The following is a 7,970-nucleotide window of genomic DNA, read 5'->3' on the forward strand; positions in this document are numbered from 1 at the left end:
AGTTTTTAAAATGCGGGGATTTATTGGGGTTTCCCAAAATATAGACCCCTCAAAGCTACTTCAGAACTAAACTAGACCCTATAAAAATAGGCTTTTGAATATTTTTTTTGGAAAATGTGAGAAATTGCTACTAAACTTATAAGCCTTGTTACGTCCTATAAAAATAAAACGATGTTGAAAAAACGATGCCAATCTAAAGTAGACATATGGGCAATGTTAATTAGTAACTATTTTGTGTGGTATTACTCTCTGTCTTACAAGCAGATACATTAAAATTTAAAAAAATGCTAATTTTTGCTAATTTTCTCAAAATGTTGGTGTTTTTCACAAATGAGTTTGTGGACCAATTTTTACCCATGACATAAACTACAATTGTCACGAGAAGACAATCTGAGAATTGTTTGGACAGTTAAAGCATTCCAAAGTTATTAACATATAAAGTGACATGTCAGATTTCAAAAATGGGCTCTGTCAGGAAGTCCAAAAGTGGCAGCAGCGGGGAGGGGTTAAATACTCATAAATTACATATCAATACATACTGTTCAGTGTTGTCCTCTGTTTAATGGTCACCTATAGGCACCGCTCTTCTGTGCCTATCAGTAAATCCGTCCCTGCTTCTATACGTTTCTCTTTTATACGGGGTACAAGAGTACCGGTTTCTGTTCACCCTTTTTCTACCTGCTATTATTTAGGTTTATAGTCTTTGCCATTTATTTTTATAATTTGGCTATGTGATAAAAAAAAGGGGAGCTGTTCTTCAAAGTAATAAAAAAATTAAAATAAACACATAAAAGACTAGCTTGTTCTCTCTGTCTTTTTCTGCCACCTTAGGCTACATTCCCACGAGCGTATCAGATTCACGTGCGTGAATCTGGTCCGTGTGTCTTGCGTTATGCATCAGTGTGCTTTGCGAGTGGCATGCATTATTCACGCACTCGCAAAGCACATCTTTTTTTAAATTATTTTAAATTTAATTGATGCACAAATCACGCACCGCACACGCATGTGCATCCGTGTTCGGTGCTTGTTTTTCACGCACCCAGTGACTTCAATGGGCGCGTAGGTGCGTGATAACACACCAATATAGGACATGCAGTGAGTTTCACGCAACGGACTCTCGCTGCGTGAAAAGTCCTGCATGTGTGAACAGCCCCATTGAAATCAATGGCTCCGTGTGCTGCGCGTGATTTCCATGCGCAGCACATGGACGTTATTCACGTTCGTCTGAATGAGCCCTTAATTCTAGGTTTCTGTTATTTTGTTTGTACCTGATCTAAATATATTTGCTATATTTTGATTTTATGTAAATAATTCAAACTACAGAACCAAGCATCTATAGCCAAAAATGGTGAAGTAACTAGACTTGTGTCTAAAATATAAATATATATATATATATATATATATATATATATATATATATATATATATATATATATATATACAGGGATGTATTGAACATACAAGCGGCAAACCCTTTTAGAGAAACTTGCAGCAATGTATTGGTATATCAAATTAAAACATGGGCAGTTGGAAAGAGATGGAAATAATCTTTTCAGGCATTATTTTTTTGCAAAATAAAGGGGGCAAATTGAAAGTAGTGTGTGGAAAATTCACAGTAATCTCGGATATGATGTTCTTTCCAAATGTTCGTTTATTTTCTGTTCTTTTATTGTAGCACCACCAACTGGACAATTATTATATTACCAAACATTGCAATAAGGAAAACCAAGAACTTTAAAACTCAGTAATTCCAATGGACCTGTGCAATATTGTAGTTTTGGATTTTGAATAATAACACAAACACGCTGTGCTTATAATTTTGCTGATAAGATTATTTAAAAAATATAATAAAGTATAATTACAGATTGTCTTTCTAACATTTGGAGTGTTTTATATTTGTTGTAGTTTTTTATTTTTAACATATTTGCTTTTTATTGAAAAAGTATATAGCGTATATGCATCGGTGTGTTCCGTTGTTCTGCTCCATCGGAGTAGCAGAACAACGTCACAATGGAAGCAACATTTCTGTTGCACAAGGGACATCGCCAGCGGCCAATGGAACCCATTGACTTTAATGGGTTCCGTCAGCTTTCCGTCGGGGTGTCCGTGATTTTACCGGAGACAATAGCGCAGCATGCTGCAGTATTGTCTCCAGTAATCTCGGTCGGATCTGCGACTGAGGCCCCTAACGGAGGCCTAACAAAGGCAGAATTTCACCAGAAGAACCTGATACTAACTGGAAAGCATGGTGACAGAAATGTTATGGTTTAGGGCTGCTTTGTTGCCTCAGATCCTGGGCAGCTCATCATCACAGAATCCACTACAAATTCTTCATTGTACAGATGATGCCTAAATATTAGGTGGTACCACGTGTCAGAAGATTGAAGCTCAACTGGAAGTGAACCTTGGAATATGTCTATGACTCTAAAAATACCAGTAAATCCACAAAGGACTAGGTGAAAAAATAATAATAAAATAAATGGAGGATTCTTAGATGTCCAAGTCAGCACCTGAATCTAAAGGTGCCCATACACAGCAGATGACAGTCAGCCGAAATTGCAGATTCTCACTGGGATCGGCCGACTATTTGATGTGTCACAACTTTTCCCGGACCGCAGATGTCAAGAAAAAGAAGGATTGGGCATGTTGGTTTTCAACGTAGCCGATCCTTTATTTCCACAGGAAATAAGGTGATGCCGGAGATAAATGGCACTGGCTTATTACCCTCTCCCCATTGAGTACACATGCATGCTTGGTCGAGCGTGCATGTGTATGCTGGAGTTGAGAGGAATATGTGCCAGCCGAACGAGCCTTCGGCTGACGAATATCTTATAGAGGCTCTGTCACTAGTTTATTAATTCCCTGTCTCCTAACTAATCTAACAGGCACTAGGATGCTGATAGCTACAGCCATACCGCTCAACTTTTGAATTCAGAAAAGAGTGAAATTTTAAGCCACGCCCCCTAACCACGCCCAATATCCCGCATAAGCACATCAAATCACGGCCAGATCCTTCTTTAAATAACAAGAGCATATTCTCAATGCGGATCTCTAGACTTACAAAAAAAAAAAACTATGGATATCACAAATATTATGGATCAGGTTATATCGTCTTTGTGTTACTTTTACTAGCTTGGGTACAATGAAAGTCAAGAGGGAGACCCTGTGGTGGATGACTTTTCAATTGACAGGTAACACAGTTACATGAGGGGGAATATTTTTCCAAGTTGTGTAACTCTGCTACCAGTCAATGGGAAAATCATCCACCAGAGGGAAAAATTCTTCCTTATGGCGGAGAACCACAAAGAAACACCTGGGAATCAGACATGATGGGGAAACATTTTTCCCTGTGGTGGATGACTTTTCAGCTGACAGGTAGCAGAGTTACATGAAGGGGAATTATTTTTCATTCACGTCTAGTTTCTATTGCAGCGCAGAGAAGGAAACAGAAGTCGCTGGAGGTGAGGAGAAGTTTTTTGTATTCTTCATATTACTAACTTTATATATTTTTTTTGTTCTGCAGGTTCCGCTGGACCGTCTGGACTGCGCTGTAGATCTGTAGATTTTTTTTTCAATAAAATGGTCAAGGAAGATGGTGTGGGGGAGTTTTTCTGTCAATAAAAAATATTTTCTTATGTCTCTGTGTTTTTTTTAATACTTTATTAGCTCCTTAGTAATGGCAGTTGTCTGATTGACAACGTCTATTACTAAGTGTTAGCCAGTAAAAAGGCTGCAACTAACTCCCCATTATTACCCTGGTCATAGGTAAATCTGGTTGTTGCTATTGGAAACTGCTGCATACACCAGACCAGACCCCCTAAACAAATGCAGGACAGACCTCAGCCCAGACTCCCCCTTAATACAGACCCCAGATCAGACTACTATCCCTTATATAGATCCCATATCAGACTACTATCCCCTATACACACCCCAGATCAGACTATTATCTCCTATACAGAACCTACACCAGGTTACTATCTCCTATACAGGGCCGGTCTTGGGGGGCTGTGAGCACACAGGGCACTGTACCCTCACAGCACGTAGGGGGCGCCACTGGGCTCTGCCTCTACTCTGTGCTCTGCTCTTAGTTACACGCATAGAGTAAATAAGAGCCAAGGAGCAAGAGAAGAGGAAGCTCCGCCCACAGTCCGTCCTGAAAGAAACCTGTGATCCCGTCAGCAAGGAGAGATGGTGAGTATCTATGTGTGTCTGTGTGGATACAGTATGTGTCTCTGTGTGTATAAAGTACGTGTCTCTGTGTGTATACAGTATGCGTTTCTGTGTGTATATAGTATGTCACTCTGTGTTTGTATGTGTATACGTTACACTGTGTGTGTGTGTGTGTGTGTGTGTGTGTGTGTGTGTGTGTGTGTGTGTATATATATATATATATATATATATATATATATATATATATATACATGTTTGTCTCTGCATGTGCTTATGTCTCTTTGTAAAAATGTGTGTTCAATATTAAAGTAGAACTGTAAAGGATCTGCCAGACACAGCTTCTGTGTTGACGCCCGTGGTTACTCAGTCTGCACCTGCTTCTAAGTCTGATAGAGTGACTCCTTCCACCACTCAGGCTGGGAGGCTGAGGAGTGGGAGAGCCTATTACAGCCCGGCCAGACGGAGCTAACTCCCTACCTCTGTCTGTTTATACCTTCATTTCCTGCTTCTCCTTTGCCTGTGATTCTGCTTGTTTCTTGGCTCTGCTGCTGCTGCTTGTACTATTTGTCCTCTGCTTCATATTGACCCTGGCTTTACTGACTACTCTCTTGCTCTGCGTTTGGTACCTCGTACACTCCTGGTTTGACTAGGCTCGTTCACTACTCTTGTGCGCACGGTGTTGCCGTGGGCATCTGCCCCTTTTCCCTTTGCTTCTTTGTACCCTTGTCTGTCTGTCGTGCACATAGTGAGAGTAGGGACCGTCGCCCAGTTGTACGCCGTCGCCTAGGACGGGCCGTTGCAAGTAGGCAGGGACTGAGTGGCGGGTAGATTAGGGCTCACCTGTTTTTCTCACTACCCCGGCATTACAAGAACAGATAAAACGAAGATATCTGTGCTGCCTCCTATATACCCTGCTGCCCCTATATATCCTGCTGCCCCTATATAACCTGCTGCCCCTATATACCCTGCTGCCCTATATATCCTGCTACTCCTTATATAACCTTCTGCCCCTATATATCCTGCTGCCCCTTATATGACCTGCTGCACCTATATATCCTGTTGCCACTATATGCCCTGCTGCCCCTATATACCCTGCTGCCCCCTATATATCCTCATGTCCCTTATATAACCTGCTGCCTCCTATATACCCTTATGCCCTTTATATACCCAGCTGCCACTTTCTATACCCTGCTGCCCCCTATATATCTTGCTGCCCCCTATATAACCTGCTACCCCTTATGTAACCTACTGCCCCTTATATACCCTGCTGCCCCTTATATACCACACTGCCCCTTATATACCCTGCTGTCCCTATATAACCTGCTGAACCTATATACCCTGCTGCCCCCTATATAGCCTGTTGCCCCTAATATACGCTGCTGCTCCTTATATACTCTGCTGCCCCTAATATTCACTGCTGCCCCTTATATACCCTGTTTCCCCTTATACACTCTGCTGCCCCTTATATACTCTGCTGCTCTTATATATGTGTGTGTGTGTGTGTGTGTGTGTGTGTGTGTGTGTGTGTGTGTGTGTGTGTGTGTGTGTGTGTGTCTGTGGGTATAGTTATCATCTACGACATTATCTGTACTCAGAGAGTTATCACTGCGTGTTATCTGTGGTGTTACATAGGACCGTAGATAACATCCACTACATTATCTATACTCATAGAGTTATCACTGTGGTGTTACATAGGACTGCAGGTAACGTCTACTACATTATCTGTACTCAGAGAGTTATCACTGTGTTATCTGTGGTGTTACATAGGACTGCAGGTAACGTCTACAACATTATCTGTACTCAGAGTTATCACTGTGTGTGGTCTTTCATAGGGCTACACGTGAAATCTATGACATCATCTGTACTGGGTATATATGGGTCTGTTTGTGAATGTGTCTTTGCGCTTGTATATATGTGCCTTTTATGTATTTGTATACGTTCCTGTCTGTGTATTTATCTGCGTGTGTGTGTGTTTGTGTGTGTGTGTGTTTGTGTATGTGTCTGTACGTCTATATATTTACCTGTATGTATATATTCCAGAATGTGTGTATGTATATTTGCCTTTATGTCTAAGTAACTGTCTTTCTTTATGTACAGTGTCCCCTGACATTGCTATCCATATATGGATAGCGATGTCAGGAGCTTCCCCAAAGCCGGTGTCACGGGCAGAGTGCTAGTATACACTCTGCTCCGGGACTCTGTGGAATCCCCTAAAATCGCTGCCCATATACAGATGTAGCCGTCTTTATCTTGACTTTTAATGCATCCACTGTGGCATTTTCTATAGAGGACATTGTGGCATTATCTACGGGTGGGTGTGTGGCAGTATCTACAGAGGGCACTGGGGCATTATCAGGGGTGTGTGGCATTATCTGCACAGGGCACTCTGGCAGTATCTATAGAGGGTTCTGTGGCATTATTTAAAAAGGGGCTTCCCAATCTTGACATTCGTGTGTCTCTCATATGCTGCCAACTGAGCCACCGGACTGCATTTAGCGACACTTAAACTGGAAAACTGGATATTTAAAATAAGCACGTGGAGAAAACTCGCACATTTCCGTTAAGTTTAAACATAGCAGTATTATTATAGTAATGTAGTATTATTATATTAATGTAGTATTATAGCAATGTAATATTAATGTAGTAATGTAGTATTGTTATAGTAATGTAGTATTATTATAGTGATGTAGTATTTTTGTAGTAATGTAGTATTATTATAGTAATGTAGTATTGGTATAGTAATCTAGTATTATTATAGTAATGTAGTATTGTTATAGTAATGTAGTATTATTATAGTAATGTAGTATTGGTATAGTAACCTAGTATTATTACAGCCCCAGACCAGACTACTATGCCCAGACCAGACTACTATCACCTTATACAGACCCAAGACCAGACTACTATCTGGGCCTATACAAACCCCAGACCAGACTACTATCTTCTATAGAGGCTCTAGACCAGACTACTAACCCCAGACCAGACTATGACAAGATGGGCGCATAACCTAAAGTGGATCGTACATTGATGTAGCCTCTACAGGTCCTAGGGTCCCCGTCATAGCGAGGCAGTAGAGGCAGCAAAATTGTAGATCCAGGGCAAGCAGGAGGAGTAACAGATAAAGGAAAAGTAGCATTCAGGGGAGATTCAGTAGGATGATCCAAACAGGTGATGATTGAATTTATTGCCTGTAGGAGCTGATCCCGCCGTGGCCACAGATCACACACGTCTGTTTGCATCACTTGAATCATCTTAGGTTCACCAACGGGATCCATGGGCTGAGCGTACTGTCACGCCTGTGGGGTATATGGACCCAGAGGCGTAGCTAGGTTCTCCAGCAACCGGGCAAAGATTCAGTTTGGTCCTCCCCCCCCCCCGCGAACCTCTTTCCCGACATCTCCTTCCCCTTCGCTATGTTTGTTTTCTATACCAATCGATGAAGTGTCATTTTTATTCCACATTATTTTTTATGTAACCGAGCATAAAACCATTTGTACATTTTACAAGCAATATAGTTCTATAAACAACACCAGAACCAAGCTCATTACATATATACAGCACCAGAACAAAGATCTTTACATATACACTACCGTTCAAAAGTTTGGGGTCACTTAGAAATTTCCTTTCCTTCAAAAGCACAGATTTTTTCAATGAAGATAACATTAAATTAATCAGAAATACACTCTATACATTGTTAATGTGCTAAATGACTATTCTAGCTGCAAACGTCTGGTTTTTAATGCAATATCTACATAGGTGTATAGAGGCCCATTTCCAGCAACCATCACTCCAGTGTTATAATG

This window comes from Rhinoderma darwinii, chromosome 4 (genome assembly GCF_050947455.1).
Source record: "Rhinoderma darwinii isolate aRhiDar2 chromosome 4, aRhiDar2.hap1, whole genome shotgun sequence".
NCBI classification, from domain to species: Eukaryota; Metazoa; Chordata; class Amphibia; order Anura; family Rhinodermatidae; genus Rhinoderma; species Rhinoderma darwinii.